This window comes from Antechinus flavipes, chromosome 5, assembly GCF_016432865.1.
Source record: "Antechinus flavipes isolate AdamAnt ecotype Samford, QLD, Australia chromosome 5, AdamAnt_v2, whole genome shotgun sequence".
Taxonomy (NCBI): Eukaryota; Metazoa; Chordata; class Mammalia; order Dasyuromorphia; family Dasyuridae; genus Antechinus; species Antechinus flavipes.
The window spans coordinates 93,868,401-93,892,045 of record NC_067402.1 but is presented as its reverse complement, the minus strand read 5'-3'; the positions used below and the strand labels follow the sequence as shown (position 1 = coordinate 93,892,045).

The 23,645-nt window shown below is 37.1% G+C and overlaps 1 protein-coding gene across 1 annotated transcript in view; it reads left to right on the top strand.

Annotated features, from left to right (window-relative positions):
- Nucleotides 1-23,645, top strand: part of CNTNAP2 (contactin associated protein 2) — a 2,126,697-nt gene that overhangs the window by 1,542,730 nt on the left and 560,322 nt on the right. The gene's annotated exons all lie outside the window — the stretch shown is intronic.

The window sequence follows — 23,645 nt, the reverse complement described above, 5'->3', positions numbered from 1 at the left end:
TTTTTTTCTATCCCATAATTTAGCTTTAGATTCTTTTGTTATAATGTAAAAAGAATAAAAGGAAAATCTGATAGGTTTCACTGTTTAAATCGATATCTTGGGGGTGGGGGCAATTTTGAAAAATTGAATATAATTGCTATTTTTTTTATTCCTGTTAACTGTCTTCTGCGAAAACAGAGTATTTTGAATTTCTGCTACTAATTATGTATGAGCCAGTCCATTCTAAAGCACTCTAATCTAAAAAATGGATAATATGAACCTTTACTGTTTTAGAGTCAAATTAACAAGTAAGGCTTCATATTCTTCTTCAGAACAGAAGGAAATCTATATGACATTAAACCTCATGATGCATAGGTAATCATTCAATAAGGATTTCAGATAAAGATATCTTTTATTTGGGTAGTCAAACTCTACTGTCCTAGGACCAATAAAAACACAAGAAGAGGTGTGTGAGGAACAGTTTCCACCACAAAAACAATCAGTGATTTTCAGCATAAGACAAAGCAAAAAGGAATTTATTACAATCTTGCTAGAAAGGGCATCTTCCATCTGACAAGATGCTTGTCTACAAAAAGGAGCTCAAAGCATAAAATGCAAAACACAAAATTAAATACCCTGAAGCAAAACCCCCCACTCTAGCCTGACCTTGGGGAGTCTGGGTTTACATTCTAATTGTGGAAATCTAGCCCCAAACCAAAAGACTAAAAGTCAATAATAATAACTTCTTAATTTAAATTTCCCTAGAGACTTGCTATACTAGCAGATATCCTCAGATAAGAGAATTCAAAACCATTCTCACCTTCAGAAGAAGTACCTAAATGCTAATTAAGAGGTGGTAGGAAACTGGAGGGGACAAAACATGCAACTTTTTTTTTTTTTTTAGCTATAGCTTTATTTGTTATTATATAGTTTAAGTTATATTCCTATGAGAGGTCTTCAATCAGTTAATTCCACACAGTTGTGTATCTCTCTCTCTTTTTTTAAGTCAAGATTTGTTGATTTTTTTGAAAGTAGTCTGGGGGAAAGACTATGCAAGGATTATATGTCCTATAGGTTTCTTAGGGGAAAAAAAATCATTTGCTAGATTCATTTCAAGTTGTGAGTTAGTTCTTCATAAAGCACTATTTATTCCATATTCACTTCAAAATTGATAATTGCTAATCAATTATATCTCTCATCCCAAATTTTCAATTTATCTCAGTCTCTTATGATTCTTTTCCCAGTCTACAATTTCAACTCTCCTCTTTCTCAAGGCAGATCAGGAAGAGGGGACAGAAATGTCCTTTTTGATATACTTTCCTATTCAAGCTGTTACTGTAATGCCAGAGAAACTGAGGCAGGAGAGAGATTGGAGAGTTTTTAATATTTTATTAATTGGAGAGTATAATTGACTGGACAGGACTCTCATCTCAAAGTATCCAGTCAGACAGAGATTAGGGACCAATTCAATAGTTTATTAAATGGAGAGATATACTGGGACCAATGGATCCATGTTGGTCCCAGGGCTGAATGAGACCAACATCTCAAAGAATCCAGCGATGAATGGGAGAATCCCAATTCTTTAAGTACCTTTTACAAACAAAAAAAAGGGGAAAGAAGTGGGAAAACTTCTTCACAGAGCCATTTGGTTCTGTCAGGATTGGGGGAGGATATAAATTCCTACTAAAAGCCAGAGTTAGGCTGTCTGAATAAACAGAAGTAAATTCTTGAGGACCGAAGGAGTCAGGAAGTCTGAATTCCCCCTTACCTTGAGTCTTACCTTAGCAATTTATAATCTTGAGCAGATGGTCCTCAGTCTTAATGGGCCAGAGTAGGGTTTTACAACTAAGGGGGATTGAGGCAGAACTGAGATAAAACAATTCAAGGAAACTCATGCAGGGAAACTGAGGTAGAACAGTTCAAAGAGACTGTGGCATAAGATTACTGTTCTTTTTTCCCTCCAAACAAATCTCTCAAAACATTAGAAAGCTTTTAGGTTTCTATTTTCTCACCTCCCATTCACTACTTATCCTTTTACAATGTAGTTTCTGCCCAACCAATCCCCAACAGCCCGAGTTTTAAATCATCAAATCCAATGGACATTTTCTTAGCTCCCTCTGCAGAACTGTTAGTACTCTACAACACTCTGTTGTACATTCCTATGAGAATCACCATTTACATGACTTCTACCATTGTTTTCCTCCTCCCTATTATGTCTCTCTTTTTCTCCCCTTTTTAATGGATTCATGATCCTCTCCTCCTACTTGACATTGTTAGAAAAACAATGCTCCCCCCCAGACCTAGATACTCATCTTGGAGTTTCAGTCACTCAATATCAGACCCAGTTCTCCCAATACTATTTGAATGGGGATCAGGCTATCAGTGAGGGGTATAGGAGGGGGGTGATTTGCCTTTAAAAGGCCAAGCCTGAGAAATATGTTCTCTCATAGACTCTATGGAGCCTGGGAGACCAGGAATCTCCCTTCTTTTACAGATTCAAAAAGGGACATAGTTTCAGAGTGATAATTTTACAGATCAAAAGGGAACAGTTTTTTACATCATTTCTCTCCCCTCGAGTAATTACCACCTAAATTCATTTGGGGAAAAAGGGACAAATATCTCAGACTTCTGTAACTGCCTCAAGCTAACAAGGGTCATAGAGATATCCCCAAGTTCACTGGGAGGGGGTTCAAGCCAGGAAGGGAGGTGTGAGATCTGAAGACAGCAGCAGCTAAGGGGAGTTGTGTGTCCCAGTCAGTGGTCCCATGATCTTCAGACTGGAGCAGCAATTGAAAATTTTCAGCTTGAAACCTAGAGGAAACAAATCTCAGGAGCAGATTAATAATTCGAAATGGAATTAGTATAAGGGTTAGTAGAGACCAGGAACCTCACCCAGAAGAAGATTTGGGGATGTCTCATGAATGTCTTGCATCCAGCCAGCTTTCTCCAAGATTCTCTCAGGGCAAAGCTTGACTCCCCTTGAATCATTAATGTACATGCAGCAAAAGGTGTTGACCAGGGAGCAGATACCTCTGCCAGAGGCAAGGAGATAATCTAAGATCATTCGGTTATCTTAAACCATGTTAGCAAGAGAGTCCAAGAATTCTTGGATCTCCTAGAGTGAATGTGCAGTTTCATTGGCCAGCTGGTTGATTGGAGAGAATATTTTCATGTTCTAAGTATCCCACCCAGGGGGTTAGCATTGTTATGCCTTTAAGAACCAAAGAACATTTCTCCCAAATCCCTGCTTTTGTCTCCTTGAAGGGGTGGGGGCTGTGTTTGAGGTGCTGGCATTGTAGCCTAAAGCGCTTGATCTGAGGGCATTTGAACCCAGCCAGAGGAAGAAAGGACATACCCCATTTCTTTCCAGATGGCTCCATGAGCATGCAAAATATGAAAAGCATATTTGGAGTTCAGTATAAGTGTTCACTATCATTCCCTTCCTCAGTTCCAAAGCTCTGGTTAGGTCAGAGGTCCCAGGAGGCAGTGGCTTAGCCTCCAGGGTGCAATTGAGAGTCACCAAAGAATAACTTGACTTTCTTTTCCCATTTCCAGGGAGCAGGGTGGCAGGGTCAAGAGTGTGATGTACCCAGAGAGTCAGATCAGGTAGGAGACCCTGATATCTATTAGGTCTCCCACCAAGCCACTGATGTCTTTTGGCTTTTAAAATACTCTGAACCCAGTGGGGAGTCAAAACCTCTAACAGCCATCCCAAAGTTAGTTTCAGTTAAAGGGCCCTTGGCAGCCACTGCTATAAGGCAGGATGGCCATCCCAGGGAAACCGAGTCCAATTTTAAATTGTAGACAACTGGTCTGGGATGGACATGGCCCTACCTGTCAGAACTGCAAATCAAGATAAGCTTCTCAGGATCTCTCAACTCTCTAAATAAAAATTCCTGGGTAAAAAACTTCTCTGGAGGTCTGAGAGAATTGGGTCCCCAATCTCACCATAAATAGTAGGAGGGAATATTAAAAGAGCATTTAAATGACAGTTCACCAAGCTGGCAAGGCCGAGGAGAGACCTCAAAACAGCTCCTGAGTTCCCCTGCAATCCCCACTCTATGGGGGGGAGGGGTGCCAGATCGAGAGTGAAGGAGAAATTCAATTCTCTTACTGGCCCTATCAGGTATAGTGAGGGTCCTGCTATTGATGTGTTGGAACTGGAATGAGGGGGAGCTTGGCCAAGCCCCAAACTCCTACTGGAGGGCAGGGCATTGGGGGGAAGGGCAGCTCAACCCCTGAGGGCAATCTCTCTTTCTCCAGTGCTCCTTCTCCTCAGACTCAGAGCAAGAACTGGGTAGTTTAAAGCATGCACTTCTGTAGTTCCCAGGAATAGCAGCCAAGAGTAGAAACTCATCTCCAAATCTTGCTTTAATTCCGTGGCCTCTCTCCTCCAATAAAGCCTGATTCCTGTCATTAAAGACTCCAATAGCTATTTTTAAGGGAGAAATTTGAGGGACCAAATCTGGCTTCTGCAATTTCCTCTGTATATCTGGGGCAGATTCATTAACATCTTCCCAGAGCAGATCAAGGAGGGTGTTGGCCTTGGACTCCTCCCCAGAGCAATGGCCAGGTTTCTTCTCATTCTGGGACAGATTAGAATTAGAGGAGAAAAAAAACTGAAGTCCCAGTTGATGAAAGAGAGAGAGAGAGAGAGAGTTAAAGAGATATTGCCTGACATAAGGCCCTGGTCTGAAAGGGATTTAAAACTGCATAGGGATGCAAAGGGAGGCTCCCTTGTCCTTAGAGAGGCTGGAAGAAAATTAGCTTTCCACTGTTATCTTCCCTTTCTAGAATGGAAGTTCCTTGGGGAAAGAGACTGGATTGAGTGGGAAACACCCTGCTCTGTTAAGTATTTGATAGCCTCAGGCTTTCTTACCTCCTTTTAGAAACCATGCTTTAGAAATGCCAGCCAATGGGGAAAGGAGCTAAGGGAAAGTCCTTTGCCTGGGTATGAGTCTCTCTCTTAGACCAAGTTTTGTGTGTCAGAGACTGCATCCTTTTTCATAAGAACTAGCCTTTTTCCTGCACTCATACTCAGACAACTTCTGATTGTTTTAGTAGTTGTTACTGTCCCACACAACAGTCTCTCATTAACTTATATTGCTTCAAAATTTCTCTCAATGTACTGAAGAATAACAGCAAGCGTTCTGCATGAAATCTCTATATGCAGAAAAGGACTTCTGGAGCAGGTGATATAAATTAAACCTTGTCACATATATTTAAGTTTACTCCTCCCATGGATGCTGTATGTGCTTTATGAGAAGGAATGATCCAGATTTCCTTCCTCTCTTCCTCTCCTCCTTCCTCTTTTCTTCTCTTTTTCCTTTAAAAAAACTGAGACAATTTACCTTTTTTTCTGTAGTTTTTATTTTTTATTTCTTCAAATATAGCTCTGAAAAAACAGACTAAAAAATAAAAACATTGCATTTAAATGGACCTACTGTACTACTTATTAAATCCAAATCACTCTGCCTTTCATTGAAAGAACAATAAGAGCCCTAATAGTAGTCTCTGGCTTTTCATCGAGATTTTGATGGCTAGGAATGAGTATAAATAGCCATTGTTTTCTGTTCTGGCCTGAAACTCTAAAAGTCTTCCTTTCAGATTGACATCTTTGTAATGGTAAATTGGGCTATCTTTTGTCTCAATTTTTAACCAGCCCTTAGACATTACTTAAGTGTGGTATCAGATAAACTAAGTCCTGGGGAAAACTAAGTTTAGAAAGGTTAAGTCACCTACTGCATTCTGAGTTGTTGGTCATCTTGACTTTGATCTTGCCACTGGACTTCAGTGTCTCTGAAAGAGAGAGTGAGGCTGATGATGACTTTTATGGCTGCTTCACTTAAATCCAATCCATGCACTAGTCAACATATCACCCCTGTTATGAGAACAAAAGATGAATAACACAATTCTTTCTATGCTTTCTTCTAGCCCTCATCTCTCTTTTGAGTTTTAATTCTCAATCTCCAAGTTCTTGATATATCTCCCTTTGAATATACTGATTGCATATAAAATTGAACATATGTCAATTCAAATGACTTGAATTTGAACTTTACCTCTTCATGATGTGACTTTGAGGAAGGCATATTACTTTTCTGGACCTCAGTTTATTAATTTGTTAAATGGGAGGGCAATTGAACTCCAGTCATTTTAGCTCAGTCTCATACACCATCTTGAATCTTTTTCAGACTATAAACCTGTTGAGGTTGCAAAAGGACCCCCCAAAAGTTTGGGGTCACAGGCCAATCTCATAAGGTCTCTCAAAAGAATTTGCAGACTTGAACCCATTTCCTAGTCAAGGGGAAAAGTTTTATTGTCATTGTAACGCCATTACAAGTGATCTAAATTCCAAGGGAATTTAGCAAAAAAAAGAAGCATGGAGATACATTTATCTAGTTCTTCATGTTATAGATATGCTAATTTTATGGCCCAGAGGTAAGATCAAGGAGTGGCCTCAGGAATTTGATCCTCACTGAACTGAGGAGTGGTCTATTCAGAATTAGATTGTATTTTAGACCGGGTATGAGAGTTATCTCAGGCAGACTCCAAAGGCAGAAGATATAGAATTATTGATTTATTGTTAGAACAGAAGCCCCTAAGGTCAGGGGACCTCAAAATCATTGCTGGTTCCCCTAGAAACTATATTACATTATTTCCCCTTTCAAGCAATTATACCCCAAATTCATTTGGAACAAAGGGATGGAGATTTCATCTTCTGGAGCTGCTTCAGATAAGAGATATAGATGGAGTCCAGGCTGAGGACAGGGAGGCACATGACTTGATGGCAACAGCAGCATTCAGAGGAGTTCTGAGTGTCAGCATCAGTTAACCAATGGTATTCAAAGTGAACAAATGGTTGGAAGTTCATACCTTGGAGCCTGGGGGAAACAAATTTCACAAATAGGTTAAAAATGCAGGGGCCAAATATGAGCGGAAAAAAAAAAAAAAAAAGAATAATTAAAAGTGGTGTTAGTATAGGAGTTACTATACAATAGTATAGGACAATAACCAAGACCCCCTTCCTCTGGAAGGGGAGGGGGGCCTCTTATCCAAACAGCTTTCCCTATGATAAATACCAACTAATGCTTTCTCCCAAATTCCCGGCTTTTGCCTCTTTGAAGGGGTGGGGGTAGTGTCTGAAGCAGTGGTATTATATACTCAGACGACCTAGGGTGCAAGCATCATAATGTTTAACAGGTATTACACATTGGGTAGAGAGGATTATAGGTTGAGGAAGGTTCCAGTCAGAGGCATTCCTTTTAACAGATCCCTCTGAAACATTGAAGTAGAATGGAAAACCCATTTTACAAAGAAAAGCATATTTGTTAAGTGCACATATGGTACCTGAGGTCAAGTTTTGTAGTAGCTTCCTAGTTAGTTGTCCCCAAGGATGATTATAGTTACATGACATTATATCAATATATAACATTTCAGAATGTTAGTTCTCCGGAGGTTATGAAAAAGGTTCAAGGAAGCTCATAGCATTATGAGAGAGTTTGCTGGGTAAATCTCAGAGAGGATATCCTACAATTATTATGTGGAAAAGAGATTCTTTCTGACAAGAAAACAAGATAGACAGGCTAAAGTTATTCTCCTGGGGGGGGAAGGTAGCTAGTAAAAATGGGGTGGCATCCAGGGTGGGGATGGTGACATTTTGGAAAGGGACCTTTGCAAATAATGTCATATGTGGGCTGCCTTGAGGATGCTAAGGGCACAACAACAATCCTGAACTCACCCACTGCTTTAAGGACTAAGACGTTATCTCCTCACTGGCGGGGGATCACAGAGAGACACTGAGAGAGCCAGAGAGAAAATACGAAGAACAAAGCTTTCACCCTTGGAGTGTTATTTAAAGATACATCAGGAAAAAGTAGAAAGTAACAAGAAAGAAAGAAAACTGAGCTTAAATGCCTCAGCCACTTTTTGAGTTCTTTGAGAAGTGAAGGCTGAGCCATTGTCACTCTGCAGAGTTGGCCAGGCCAAAAAGAAGTTCCCACTGGCTGGCCTCTGGGAATAAAAGCTAGCCTGAGGGTGTAGGGTGTAATAGGAGAATTTTTTGCTGTCAAAAGTCGCCTTTCTTTCCATATAACTCCATGAACGTGCAAAATAAGGAAAGCATATTTGGAATCAGTATAGATGTTCACTCTCATTTCATGACTGTCCATATTCTTTGGTGGGAGATTACGTTCCCCTGGTTTTGCCTCTTCAAGGGCAAAAAGAAATTGTGAATGTGCAATAGTATGCAAAGAAACACATCTTTATGATTTAGAATACAGGATCATTTTGTGTTCTGGGATACTTATATTGGACTCATGGCTTCTAGCGAACATTTGCTCTGATTATAGAAATTTGTTATAAGAGGGAAAAGCAGGGACATGATTATAATAGCATAAAAGCAGGTCCTTCAGGCCTCAGCCTGAGAGCATATACATGACAGGATAAGGCATCTTTAGATCTGTTTGACAGCCGATCATGCAATAATAATTCCATCTCATAGCCAGACTCAGGAATAATCAAGTGGGAAGTTGAGTCACAAGGATCTCACCTTAAGTAGAGGCTAAGGTGGTCTTCCTAACTCTTGCTCAGATAAGATGTCCAACTAGACATTCAGGAAGGCATTCTCTGAGTAATAATGGTGAGTTACTGACTTAATGATCAGGCAATCAAATTCAGAACTCAAAAGAATATCAGTTACAGTCCCAAGAGATTTTATTTCTAATAATAAATTCTACCAATCATAGCTTGGGGCTAAATATGTTATTTTAAAAGTTTACCAGGACTTAAATTTATAGGAGATTTTGTTTAACATGTTTTATATATTTAAACTTATCCTAGTGCAAAGTGTCAATCATTAAACAAGCTTATAAATTCTTAGTAAATGCATGCCTTGTTTAGAAATTATAAATCCTAAACAGGCTAATTTCTCAGGGCTGATGACCTTGCTTACCCTGATGGTGTCAAGAAAACTGGCAAGCTTACAAATTAAAGGGAGTTGACAGAGACCCCAGAGAAGGGACCAAGCTTGCTGTTGACCACCCCCACTATTCTTAGTGTTTTCATGGGCTGTGCTGTTTCTATCTCTCCCACTCTGTGATGAGGGAAAAGGTGTTGCTCACCTCATCCTTGGAGATAACCTGATAAGGCCTTCACTTCATCCCTCTTGATCCACACACAGTAATTACCAATTTTAGGTTTAGCATGATGACAAGTACTCCAAATAATTTAGTAACAATTTTAGAATTTTTCTAATAGCCAAATAGTCTTAGCTATAGTTTGTATTCTCTTAAATAAATTTACCTTTTGTTTTAGAGAGGAAAAAAGACAATTCTTAGAACCACTTTTAAAATTGACAACTTTAGTTAATGAGATTACCTAGATTCTGATTAAATGTCTTAGACAAACTGAATTGCAATTTGGTTATTTTCCAATTTACACATTTCATTTCTCTTTTGTGAGTCAGGAAAAGGGTTAAGATACCAGTTTTTACTGACAGGGCCCTTGGAATTTTGACTCTATATAACCAGAGTTGGTAAAGTAGTTTCAATCTGTTCTGTTAACCCTATCAGTGCAAATAAATTACAATTTACATATCCTTTAAATGGGTTTTAATAAAGGCTTCTTTAAAAATACTTTTGCTATCATATCTCAGACAAATTTCCAAATTACTTTACACACACATAGAAATCATTTATCTTTTGGTCACATCTAAAAAAACCCATAAAGTTACCAAATAGGAAGCATTTATATCCAATAAAGCAGCTAACAGTTATATAGCATGTTTTATGCTAAACATTTTGGCAATCATGTGATCTTCACAACAACTATTTCTTTTTACAAAGATAAGATAATTTGCCATAAATTATGTAACTAATACATATCCACAACTGAAACAGAGAATGGTCTTACCAAATGCAGAAGTTGGCTGGCTTTCTTACCTCATACTGCCATGCTGGGTGGTACTAGAGGTACCTGAATTCTTCCCGGGCAGTTCCTGGACAGAAACTATTGAAAGCTGGAGTGACTGGTGCTAGGATATCCTTTTGATGGTGGTTTCATGCCAGGACTCAGGGAATGTTGACCATGGAACCTGACTCCTACTCCATCCCCATTCCCCACAAGTTGGATTGGGGAGATGTTTGAAAAAGGTTGTGTGGGATACCCACAGTTGCTTCCCCTATTTCTACAGGTGAGGCAGAATCTGAGTTTCAATCTGATCTAAGAGGAATTAGCAGATAGAGGGATTTGGGCTATATTGATCTTGTTAGCAATCCCACTCTGGGGAGTAGAGTAAAAAGGGTCCCTTAATTCCTTCTGGAGTACTTTCCCAAAGGAGCAGAAGCAGGGTTCCAGATAAAATAGGAGCCAAAGAAGGGTTAGCAAAAAGTTGCTATTTACCTAGTTTGGTTTTTTTTTCATTTTCTTTTCTTCCAGAATGGGGTGAATTCCTGGAATTATCCCCAATGTTTCAGGAATTTTTCTTGCATTTTTAAAATGACTAATTGCCAAACTTCTTAATCACTGCTTTCAAAATTTTGAAAATCTGCTAAGATGTTATTTTTAGCTAGCTTTTTTTTTGTATAGCTCCCAGTTTGGCCAGAGCTGAAGTCCACAGAAAATAAAGTTAGACTTTTTAAGCAATTTTCCCAGCATGCTAACTACAGCATAGAAGGTTCCCCCCCCCCCACTCCTGGTTGTGTTTTAAATCTTTTTAGGTAACAAAATCTAGCTCACAGAATAAACATGACACATTCTGCACAGAGATGCAGACACAGACAAAATGACATGAAGGAGGACTGTCTCATCTTTGCCAAAAGTCATAAAATGTATAGCATTTCATCTTCTATGGTGTTCTAGAGAAGGTGAAAGGATGGCAAAGGTTAAATTTTGCAAGAATTTCCCAGTCTGGGCATCCAAGCTGAGCTTGGAGCGCATAATGACTTCTCCTTCTGCTTTCTCCCAGTGACATGGGGTGTCCCAACTATAGGATTGTGGGAAGGAATCAAGCTAGAGGAGGCCAGACTCTCCCTGTACTAGACCACCAAATGTGGAGGTTGCAAAAGGGCCCCCCAAAATTTTGGGGTCATAGATGAGTTTCACAAAGTGTTTCAAAAGAATTTGCAGGCTTGAACCCATTTCCTGGTCAAGGAGCAAAGTTTTTTGTAATTGTAATGTCATTATAAGCAGTGTAAATTCCAAGAGAATTTAGCCAAGAAACAAAAGCAAGGAGACATGTTTACCTAGTTCTTCATGTTATAAATATGCTAATTTTTATGGTCCAGAGATAGATCCAAGGAATGGTCTCTGGAATTTGATTCTCACTGACCACCAGATTATATATCTAATAATCCGCAATGAACTGAGGAACAATCTATTCAGAATCAGACAGATTTTTATTCTTGTATTGGGTGTGGGAGTTCCCTGAGGCAGACTCCAAAGCCAAAAGATTTAGAATTACTGACTTATTGTTAGAACTAAAGCCCTCTAAGATCAAGGGACTTCAAAATCATTGCTGTCTCCCCTAGAAGTTATATTACATCAAACCTGTTTATTAGACTAGTAAAACTTATGGATTCTTCTCAAAATATACGTTTATGTGCATAAAATAATAGAATTAGAAAGGAATCCAAATATATTGACATAGTTATCTAAATATATGTGTATACTATGTACTACATACATGAGAAGAGAGAAAAACAGAAGCAAAAAAGGCTTCATGGGCCTGAAGTTAAATATCCTTAACATAAAACCTTGTTCCTTTTTGGATTTCCTATATCTGTCTTCCCTAAATGCATCCTGAAATGCATCCTGACTTCTGTCATTTTTGTCTCTTCTTTCTCTCTTCCCCTGGCATGTAGTCAATCACTAAGTCTTATTAATGATGACTTCATTATGTCTTCTATCTTCCACATGCCTTTTATTTTCTATTCTGATTGTTTTCCATTCTGATAGTTCCTCAACTCATCATACATAGATTATTATCCTAGTCCCCTAATTGTTTAGGCAGTAGCATGAACATACCTGAACAAAGTTCATCACTATAATCAAATGAAACTTGGGGAAAAAAAAACTTAGAGGGATTTGGAAGCAGAGAAAAATGTTTATTGGGCATGAATGTAAATAATTTACCTAAATGACTATAATTAGTATTATTTTTATTTGACCCAACAAAAACATTTTCCAGATTAGCTAGGGGAGAGGAATAGCAAGTGGTGGTAGAGGAAGGATGGGGAGTTGTTCTAAAGTTTCTTAGAAAATGATTCACTGTAAGCTAGAGGGAACTAGTTGTTCATGTTCACCTCTCTCCCCCGTGTTTTTTAATCTGATAAAGAAACACTACTTAATATCCAGGACCTTAAGTCCAAACTCTCATTTTCCTCCTCATTAGTTTCTAAGCCTTGGGATCTATACTTCTTGCCAGAAGCATAAATCATTACTCTGCCCCTGTTCTACTTCTCCTCTCCAGCTTCATCTCTGCAGACTAAGCCCAGAGATGTTGTGCATCAATCTTTGGCATCCAATAAAGAGAAGATTGGAGGGTAAGTTCCATGGAAAGAGAAGGAAATTGCTCCTACATTCTACTCACACTCTGATGTCCACATTTTTACAATACCTAACTTATGAGAATAAGTTTCACAAGTATCCAAGAACACCTGGGCAGTGCCTACAGAGAATGTTCATCTAGTTCAACCCAACTAGTTCAACCTAATTGATCCAAAGCTCTTCACCCTGTTTTCACCTTCTAAACCCAGCTGGAGGAACCTCTTGAAGGATGAAGCCCCTTGGTGCTTGAAAGCAAAAAGGAGATGTGTTGACTCATATCTGACTGATAGCATATCTGTTCTTCAGGTGCTGAGAGTTCATTGGAGTTGAGCTCTTTAGCTGCTGGAAGTTGATTGGAGGGAATAGAATATACCTGTTGTGTGAAGAGCTGGCTTTTTCTTGTTCTTTTAATCTTAACTAGAGTTTGAGAACTGATTAAGATCAGAAAATTCCTACAAATGCTCTGCTAGTTACTTTGATTGGAGAAGAGTTCTGTTGCTACTGGAAGACTTTTGGAAATAAAAAGAATCCTATTGCTTTGGTAAAAGCTTCCTAGGGTTATTATTCCCATTAGTAACCATGAAGAAAGAGAAAGAGAGAGAGAGAGAGAGAGAGAAAGAGAGAGAGAGAGAGAGAGAGAGAGAGAGAGAGAGAGAGAGAGAGAGAGAGAGAGAGAGAGAGAGAGAGAGAGAGAGAGAGAGAGAAACCCTTTCCTAAAGTAGGCTTTCTAAGACCCTCTCAAACTTGAGAGGTAGAAATTCCACAGAGCACCAGTAGTGGATATTAGTAGCTTTGAAATTTTCCAATGTACCATTCTTGCTTATCACAGCCCAAAAGAGGGAGCAGGCATGGGAAGTTGCAGACTGTAGGGCTGAAATTTCACTGAGAGTTCCTACTTGTTGCTACTTGTTGCTACCTGACAGAAAGAGTGTAGCACTTCTACAACAATCAAAAAATAACAGAGAAACAGTTCCATGCAGTAAGGGAGTGGAGAAATTCAGGAGAGAAGCAAATGATGCTGGCGACAGAATGTTCCTCTCCTTTAAGGAGATTACCACCATCCAATCCCACAAACCAGTATTGGATTTCCCCAACCACATGCCTTACTATTGTGCAAAATTGTGTGTCCTCTCTCCCTCATGGAAATTGTTTACATTGAGGGTAAAATGTGCTCCAGATTGAAGATAGTTTGTTACATTTTGATTATTTTTCCTTTTTTGCTTGCTATGAATAAATGTTATGTTTATAATTGCTTTTGTTTACTCATTTAATAAAGTTTCAGGTTTAAGATTCAATGATGCTGTGGTGTTTTATATAAATGAGAAAAATAGTGGTGGCTAAGTTATTCCCAGTTCCCCCTTCGTTGGATGACAAAGATTGGTGCATAGCATCCCTGGGCTTAGGCTGCAGAGATGAAGCTGGAGAGGAGGAAAAATGGAACAGGAGCAGAATAATGATTTATCCTTCTGGCAAGGGGTATAGATCCAAGACTCCATACTAGAAACTAATGAGGAGGAAAACGAGAGTTTGGACTTGAAGTCCTAGATATTAAGTAACACTTCTTTATCAGGAAAAAAACAAACAAGAAAATCTATTATATTCAGCCAGCTCAGCCTTGGCTGAAGAGCTACAGAGCTAGAAATATATACATGTGTATCCACTACTAGGTCTGTAAATCCTGAATTGTAAGGATTTGGTCTGGTCCACTCTTAAAATACTCTATGCCAGTATGAATTCATGTTGATATGCATGATCTAGCACAGAGAAAGAGAAGGGAGATGTGGGTGCCATGTCAGATGACATTCATAGACTTACTGCCAATGTGAGTGGACCTATATTATACTTTGGAGATTTCTGTGGGATTTATCAGAATGTCCTTTCCTTTGAAAGGGATCCACTGGACAGCATCTCTCTCTGGAACTTATTGGAAACTTTAGTTTCACACACAGATGTCCACTAGAGGAAAGATATTTTTAACTATATTTTTTCATTTGGTTTATTTTAGAGCTGAAATGTGTTTTGCGTATAATGTTAATTATTTAGATATTTAAATATTAATACCTGTAATGGCCTCTTCTCTAAAATACAATGTTCTCTGGGAGCAGGTTTCTTGGGGGGCTACTGGAGGCAGGCTTCATTTCAGTTCAGAGTAATAATCACTTCAAATGCAACTAGCTGTTAAAAGTTCAGATCCTTTATTGTCTCCTTCCAAAAAGCCCAGTTATCCTTTTTAGAGGCCTATCTCTCTCCTTGGTTCCGATAGCTCTTGCCACTAGTCTTTTGTCTCTTCCAGCTTCAGCCTCTAGCTCTCTCTGAATCCAAAGCCTCCAGCCAGCTCAAAGAGGGAAAATGGAGTGAATCTGGCTCCTCCTCCCAGAGAGTGGGCTTATGGATTTCTGACTTGTGAATCTCCTGGAGTCTCTAATGGGCTAGTCCTTTAATGGGCTCCTCTTTATATATGCTCTCTTAAAGGTGTGAACTTTTATGTGTGAACTCTTTTAACGGTGTGAACTCCAATGTGTGAACTCTCTTAAAGGTGTGAATTCTAAACATGTGAACTAAGTACATAAGCATTATCTCTATCAACTTAGCACCTTGTTTTAAGTTCTGGCTCATAACAAATACCTATTGATTTACTATATCTTTTATTAAATAAGGAGTATCAAATGAATCAAAATAATGAAAAATATATAGAGCAGACTAACAATTAGCAATGCATGAAGAGCCACACAGAGGAATCTTAATAACAAGAATACCACCTGACTTTGTGAGTAAAGTCATTGAGAATATTTTTTAAGACCTATTGAAAATATAGGGGAATGTGATATAAAATGAAAAGACAAAAAAAAAAATTAATTTGGTCCTTGTGTTTTCTACAAATGGCTGGAGAATATGTTCCCTTATAGAATTCCTTGCAAGATTGGGGTTTCAGAAAATGATTAGAAGATTACCTTCTACAGAGAAGAATTGGCTATTTGAAAGAGTTAAAGAGATGTTAATAAGGTGATATCTGGGGAAAAATTAGAATTAAACTAGAATTAAAAGCTATTTGAAGAGGATGAATCAGATACAGGTGTTAATGGTCTTCCCTATACCCTGATTACCTGTAAGTTTTCTCAGGGATGGTCTCATAGAAAAAACATTGGATATTAGAATTGTACATGTAGTTGAAGCTTTGCAGCTTGAGATAGATTATTAGAAAGCTTAAAGCTATACATATATACATATACACACGTATATAATGCATCCTATGGCATCACTAGGCACATATGCTTGCAGATATAAAAGACAATTTTATCATGGTGGTGGGACTCCATGACAGGCATAAGCCAATTCCATTCAATTAACTATTCAGAAAAAAGGGGGGAAAGGTCCTTTGAGGTTTTAACTCCACTTGCTAGTTAGCTACAAAGACAAATAATGAAAGGGACAGTCCCTTCCATTATGATAATAGATTTAGAAGTGGAATAGACCTAACAGTCATCTAAATTCAACCCCTCATTTTATAGTTGAGGATGAGGAAACTTGAATAGAAATTTAAGTGACTTGCTTGATTTCAGAAATACGGCAAATGATCCTCCAGATATCTCTCTACAACAAAACAAAATTCTGCCAATTAGAGATTTATTTGAATTTATAAACTCTAGAATGTTTAAGGGGGCAGTCATTCTACCCACTTTTATCCTGTTGTATCCTTATTGAAAAGGAAAGAAAGACTTCAGTCTAGATCATTCAGTTATAATATGGCTTATACCATTTATGACCTTTGGCACTTTAAATGCCATTTTTCAGCTATCCTTTCTCTATTCAGTTTCTCAAATAGATTCTCAATTATTCTTAATTTCATTGTCAGTCATGTTAGTGTCCTAGTCAGAAGGATGCCAATACCCAGCTATGTCAAATTTTCAAAGAACTCAACCTAATTTTTAAAGATATCCATGCCCTATTCCTCACTCTATTAGGTGACTCTGCTGTTTTAGTCAAGAAAATCTTTATGCTCTTCTCCATATGATGTTTTCAAATTCTCAACTATTTTCCTTTTTATTCCTGCCATGTTCCTAAATCTGAAATGTTTTTTCTTTCCTTTTATATCTTTCTCACCTCCTCTCCTTACCTAACAATAAGAATAACTGGCATTTTCTTAGCACTTTATAGTTTGAAAAATGGTGTAATCCATACCAACTGAGTCTCTAAAGAAGGTATTTTAACATAGTGCAGCATAATAGAAAAGAGCTCTGAATTTGGAGTCAGGGTTTGAGACACTGATTTTTATTACTACTTAGAACCTATATATATGTGGCTCCTTGGACAAGTGACTTCACTTTTTAATCTCTTTTTAATATGAAGATTTTAGATTATTTCTTCATTTCATGAAGAGGTTAGACTCAATAAGGTCTAACAGCACTTCTAGTTCTCAGTCTTATTATAAAATCATTCTCTAGTAGATCTACATATTCTGCTCATTCCTTAGCACAAAAACTTTGATAATTTTGATGGGCTGTTTTGTTACTGCCCATTTATAATGTATACCCACCCACCCACCACTCCCCCTCCCCCCTCCACACATACATACAGACTGCTACCTTAAGTTGGAATGAGCAGCAGAAGTCCAGGGATTTGCTTTTCTTGGGTTTGGTGTTCAGAGTTGATTTTTTTTTTTTACTTAATACCATCCCCTTTACATGATTAACTAAATTAATAATAATTACCATGTCTTGATTATAACAGTTAATATAATTTTCCAATTCCATAGGTGTTTAATGAATGGTCATTGACTTACTGCTTCAAGAAATTCTAATTTTAAAAGACATTGGGGTTTCCTCTACTCAATGAAGTTATTGGGGCCAAAAAGTTTTTCTTCATTAGCTCAGGAACTGGGGAAAAGATCTATGAATTTACCTAAAATAGTGCAAAAATAAACATTCAGATTAATCATTAACTAACTTTTGAATGAGGAGGTTAGGTAGAGGGGCCCAGTGGTATCAGATCTGGAGTCAATAATATTTGAGTTAAAATTTGGCCTCAAATACTTACCAGCAGTATGATCTTGGGCAAGTCACAATCCTTTTTGCTTCAATTTCCTCATCTATTGAATGAACTAGAGAATAAAATAGCAAATTATTCTAGTTACTTTGCCAAAAAAGCTTCAAAAGAGATCACAAAGAGTCAGATAAAACTAAAAAAAAAAAAAAAAAAAAAAAAAAAAAAAAAAAAAAAAAAAAAGTAAAACTTTTGAAAAGTGTTTTGGGGTTTTTGTGAACTTAATTGGAAACTTCATTAGAGATCAGAATACACCATTCATTGGTTTACAATAACTTGGAATACTACAAATGATTAGGTTATGATAATATGGCTATATCTTTTTTTAAAATAACTTTTTATTGATAGAACTCATGCCAGGTAATTTTTTACAACATTATCTCTTGCATTCACTTCTGTTCCGATTTTTCCCCTCCCTCCCTCCACCCCCTCCCCCAGATGGCAAGCAATCCTTTACATGTTGAATAGGTTACAGTATATCCTGGATACAATATAATATGGCTATATCTAACAGATTAACCCAAACTACTTAATCACCATGTTGGCATTGACACATGGTAGTTAAAGTCCTGTCCTGGAGACAAGACACTAAAGTCATATGTCTCTTTCTACCATTTAAAATTTAAGTGAGTTTGGGAAGATGGGAGAGGGAGGAGAGAAGGGAAAGTCACCTAACCTCTCTGCACCTTAAGGATGAGTATAATGTTATTTTATTAGAAGACAGAGAACAGGACCAACTTATTATTTCAATTTCTCTTATTTGAATCCTTGAGATCAGTGATTCTATGATAGATCCTATAGATAAAACAAAATCATTACTTGATATGAAAAAGGATTTTAATATGATATTTTTATAGTCCTAAATATATACTTTATCAATAACTTGGTAGTAGGCATTCTAGATTTTCAAATTTCTGGCAACAGGTTTTTTTTTTTGTTTTTTGTTTTTTGTTTTTTTGTAGAATTTAAACTGCATGAAAAGAAACTTTCATTTTTATTTTTATGGCTCCTCGATATATAATAATAAATAATATAACAAAAAAAAATGGAAGCTAATGTTTATATGGTACCTTAAGGTTTACAAAGCATTTTCCAAAATTTACTTATTTGTGATACATTAAGTGACTAGCACATTTCCTCTAACATAGTAAACACTCAATAAATGCTTGTGGAATCAAATCAAGTTTTTGAATTTCTCTTTATGTCTGAAAAACTGTATCATGGTGCAGTGTCAGAGTCCCTGCCAGGCATAAGTCAGACCCAAATTAGCTGCTCATGATAACCACAATTCCTCAAGTTTGTTCTTGGAACTCTATGATTTCCTGGAGCAAATGTTGAAAAACATGAATCCAGATCATATTTTACATAGCGAAGAACTGCCCCATCTTCACCATTGTTATTGAGGAAAGTCAGTCTTTGATATAAGGTGCAACAGCATGAGAATGAAGTGGGGAGGGAGGGATATTTTTAGTATAACTTTTTGCAAATGCAAAGATTTTTAACGATAAGAATTTCTGTATTGGTTTTATCCTGTCAAGTTGCATGTGTTTTAATGAAGCAGTAACAGAAAGATAGAAAAGCTCAGAGTGCTGAATTTGAATGTTCCTCAACCACTATTCTATGACTGTGAATTGACCTTTTCATCTTTATAAGGAATAAAAACTCTTGTAGTACCTATTTTACATAGTAGCTAGGAGCATCAAATCAGATAAAATACATGCATTAAAGGCCTAAAAGGCAGTTATTATTTTTGCAAATAAGGCTCAGAATCTGTAGTGAAAAAGTAACAATACCATTTGCAAATGGAAGGGCAGAGGAAGGAGAGGTTAGCATTTTCAAATTTGAATACAAAAATATCTTGTATTGGTTCTCTCCAAAGGTATATGTTTATTTTAGTCCCAGCTCCACCTTATCTTTTCTTTTTTCTTCCTTCCAACTCTTTTTAATCAGGTAGGCCGTAGTAAATATGTCACCATAATAAAGACTTTCTTTTCATTTTAAATAACTACAGACATTATACCATCATTAGGTTTAATTCAATCCATATTTGGGACTTTTCATTACAATGTACCTTTTCTTCGATAATTTAGTTCTTCCCAACTTTGAAGATGTTCCCCATTACCTAATCTCCTTGTTACAATGATTTATGCCTACTTAATTTAGTTAACAGCACTCTTCATCCTTGGAGGTTAGTACGTGAATCTTGAACTCTAGGAAACAGATAATTAAATTATTTCTTTTTCTGCCACTCCATTTCTTTTCTTTCAAAACCTCATCCTCTTTATCACCTTAAACAAGGGGTAGATGGTTTGCTTTTCCCAAAAGTCAATTAACCGGTAAATAATGGACTGTGAAGTTAAAAGGTATCACTCCAATTAGCATATAAATGAAGGTAGCTAGATTGCTAGTTTTAAACAAAGCAGCAGAAATTATTTCCCCTCCTGCTAAATTTCACATAAAAGTGGAATTTAATAATTGATGTTCAGTTGTAGAATTTTGGTTGCATTGTTGAATGCTGGTCACTGAGGCTAGGTAATGCTGGTAGCCTGGAGATTGTGCTGCATATTAACATTCTTCTTTCAGATGAGGATATATAAGAAGGTAAATAGAAATTCTTCTACCTCTGTCATCCACTTCCCAAGTGCTGGACTTCTAAGAGCAAAGTTAAGGATTCTAAGAAATGGAGGTGAAGAGAAGAGAGACATTCCAGACATGAGGGACAGATTCTAAAGACCCTTATTGATTAAATGAGACTCCAATTTCGAGAAGTAGGAAAGAAGACCGTTTGATTGGGCAATGGAATGGGTAAAGGAAAGTAACATGATATAAACCTGAAAGGTAGAGTGCAGCCAGATTTTGACAGGCAAATATATTGTTTTGTCCCAAAGGCAATTGAGAGTTGTTGAAGGTTCTTGAGAAGAAAGAAATAAACCTGATCAAATTTGTGCTTTAAGGAAATTATTTCAGCAACTGTATGAAGGATTTATTAGAAATAGAGGCGGAGAACTGAATAGTCAGCTGTATAATTTGGAGACTCTTACAATAGTATAGGTAAGAATTGATGATTGACATATGAGAGGAGGTAAGACTCCAGCATACTATGAGTCTCAAATAGAGAAGAAAATGATAATAGTACCCTTGAGACAAATAGGGGAATCATTTCCTTAAAGAGGGGCCTCGTAGAAGTGACAGAAAATTTTCACATATTATTTCATTTGATTCTTGAAACAGTGCTTTCAAGAAAAAGATAGGATCTTTGTAATTGCCATTTTATATAAGAGTAAAGTGCAAAGTATTTAAATGATCTATGTAGAGATGCCACAGTTAACATGGAACCATATCTTGGATCTTTTGACTCTAATTCCATGGCCCTTTTCATGAAACCACACTGTTTATTTAAGTCTATCAGAAACTTATCTTAAATTCATTTTTTAATGGAAAAGAAAGCTCTAGGTCCCTAAGCAAACCTCTGTAAAATGAGAGATCTCTTTTGCTGGGCCACCAGATCTTTAGGAGCTACTTGGCTCATCATTATATCTATGATACCTCTGGGTTAGTTCTTTTTGTTTTTATGAGGAAGGTGATAATATCATTGAATATGTTATCCTCCTTGGAACTCAGAAGAGTGCTCTAGACCTAGTGGGAAAGTTTTAATAATATTTGTAGAATGGAATGAAATAAACTGATCATCTTACTTTCTCTTTGTATTTTTAAGAAATGCAATCCCATTAGAAAATTACCATTAGAAAGAAGTGTTTACTGTCAATATTTTAGATCCAGAATGTTGTTCTGATTGCAAATCAATGGAGTGGGATGCACTACACATTCTTTTTCAGTTTTCTAATCCTTCACTATAGTAACAGACCATGATTGTTTACTGTTTATAATATTAAAAGAAGGCTGTGATCTTTTAGATCCTAGAGATGTAAGGTTATCAACAGATCTTCAAAGCAGAAGTTACTCTTCATTTCCTTCCCTCCCCCATCTCAAAGATACCTATTTGCATACCTGTAAAAATCCTTCTACTCTTACTATCTGGATCACCATATCTAGCCAAACAAAATTGGAAGTCCCGAACATTGTGGGGGGAAAGATGGGGGATCTGGTGTGGGGGTGGTATTTTTTTTTAAATAATTATAACTTTTTATTGACAGAACCCATGCCTGGGTAATTTTTTACATTATCCCTTGTACTCACTTCTGTTCTGACTCTTCCCCTCCCTCCCTCCATCCCCTCCCTCAGATGAAAAGCAGTCTTATACATGTTAAATATGTCACAGTATATCCTAGGTACAATATATGTGTGTAGAACTGAACAGTTCTCTTGTTGCACAGGAAGAATTGGATTCAGAAGGTAAAAATAACCTGGGAAGAAAAACAAAAATGCAAACAGTTTACATTCATTCCCCAGTGTTCTTTGGGTGTAGCTGCTTCTGGCTATCATTGATCAATTGAAACTGAATTAGATCTTCTCTTTGTCAAAGAAATCCACTTCCATCAGACTACATCCTGGTGGTCGTATTCTTGAGGACTTTTGTTTGCTTCCTTATGTCTTTTGCTTGTTTCTCCTAACTTCATTCTGACCTTTTAAACTCACATCTTAGAAATTTGCTTCAAAATTTTGTTTTATATTCGTCCTAAAGCCTAGCCATCCTGTAATGAAGTTGTTCCCAAGTCATCTCAGAGGAAATGCAAAGTAATATCAAGAGTGAGCAACAGGGAGTTAGATATAGAATATAAAATTTGGAATTAGTAAATTTGTTTTGGTTTTTGGGTTCTTTTTCAGTTTTGCTTGACTCCTCTTTGGGAATTCATTTGGGATTTTTTTGACAAACACATTGTAATGTTTTTCCATTTCCTTTTTCAGTTCATTTTATCAATGAATGATTTGCCCAGCATCACACGGTTAGTAAGTATCTAAGGCCAAATTTGAATGAAGAGAAGTCTTCTTGTTTCCAAGTCAGATGTTCTATCCATTGTGACAATGTTTTATAAAATATTATTCTTACAACCCTGAGAAAGAGGAATTATTATTACCCTCACTTTAAAGATTATGAAATTAAAGCAGAGTTTAAATGATATAGCTGGAGTCACACAGCTGGTAAGAGTTTGAAGTCAAATTTTGAGTTCCTCCTGACTCCAGGTCTAACATTCTTTCCACTATCTCACCTACCATCCAAAATATACTAAATCAACAGAATATATGTTTTTAATTCTGGAGAAAGCAATATTTCCAGAGAAGTGGCAGGCAACCACTTTTATAAGTCAGGAACCCCCAAGATAGTGGAAAGGGCACTGGATTTGAAGAGGATCTTCCAATTCTGATTGCTGTTTATTACCTGAATGACTCTGATTAATTCACTTTCCCTTTGGACCTCAGTTTTCTCATCTTTAAAAGGCAAGATTTGTACTAAATCAGGTATTCTTTTTTAAAATAGTATTTTATTGTTCAACATTCACATTTGTAAAACCTTGTGTTCCAAATTTTCTCTCCTTTACCCCCACCTCTCCTAAACAGTAAGCAGTCCTACACAGGTTAAACATGTACAATTCTTCTAAACATATTTCCATATTTATCATGCTAAACAAGAAAATATCAGATCAAAAGGGGAAAACAAAACCATGGGAAAGAGAAAAAACAAGCCAACAAACAACAGCAAAAAAGGTAAAAGTCCTATGCATTGATCTACATTCAGTCTCCATAATCCTCTCTTTGGATGTGGCATGACACTTTTTATCACAAGTCTATTGGAATTTCTTTGAATCACTTTATTGTTGAAAAGAGCCAACTCCGTCACAGAATCATCATCATAATCTTGTTACTGTGTACAATGTTCTCTTGGTTCTGCTCACTTCACTCAGTATCAGTTCACGTAAGCCTTTCCAAGCTTTTCTGAAATCAGTATGTTCATCATTTCCTTATAGAACAATACTATTCCATTACATTCATTCATATGCCATAACTTATTCAGCCATTCTCCATGATGAACTGATGAACATCCACTCAGTTTCCAGTTCCTTGCTACTACAAAAAGAATTGTTATAAACATTTTTTGCACCTGTGAATGCTTTTCCCTTTTTATG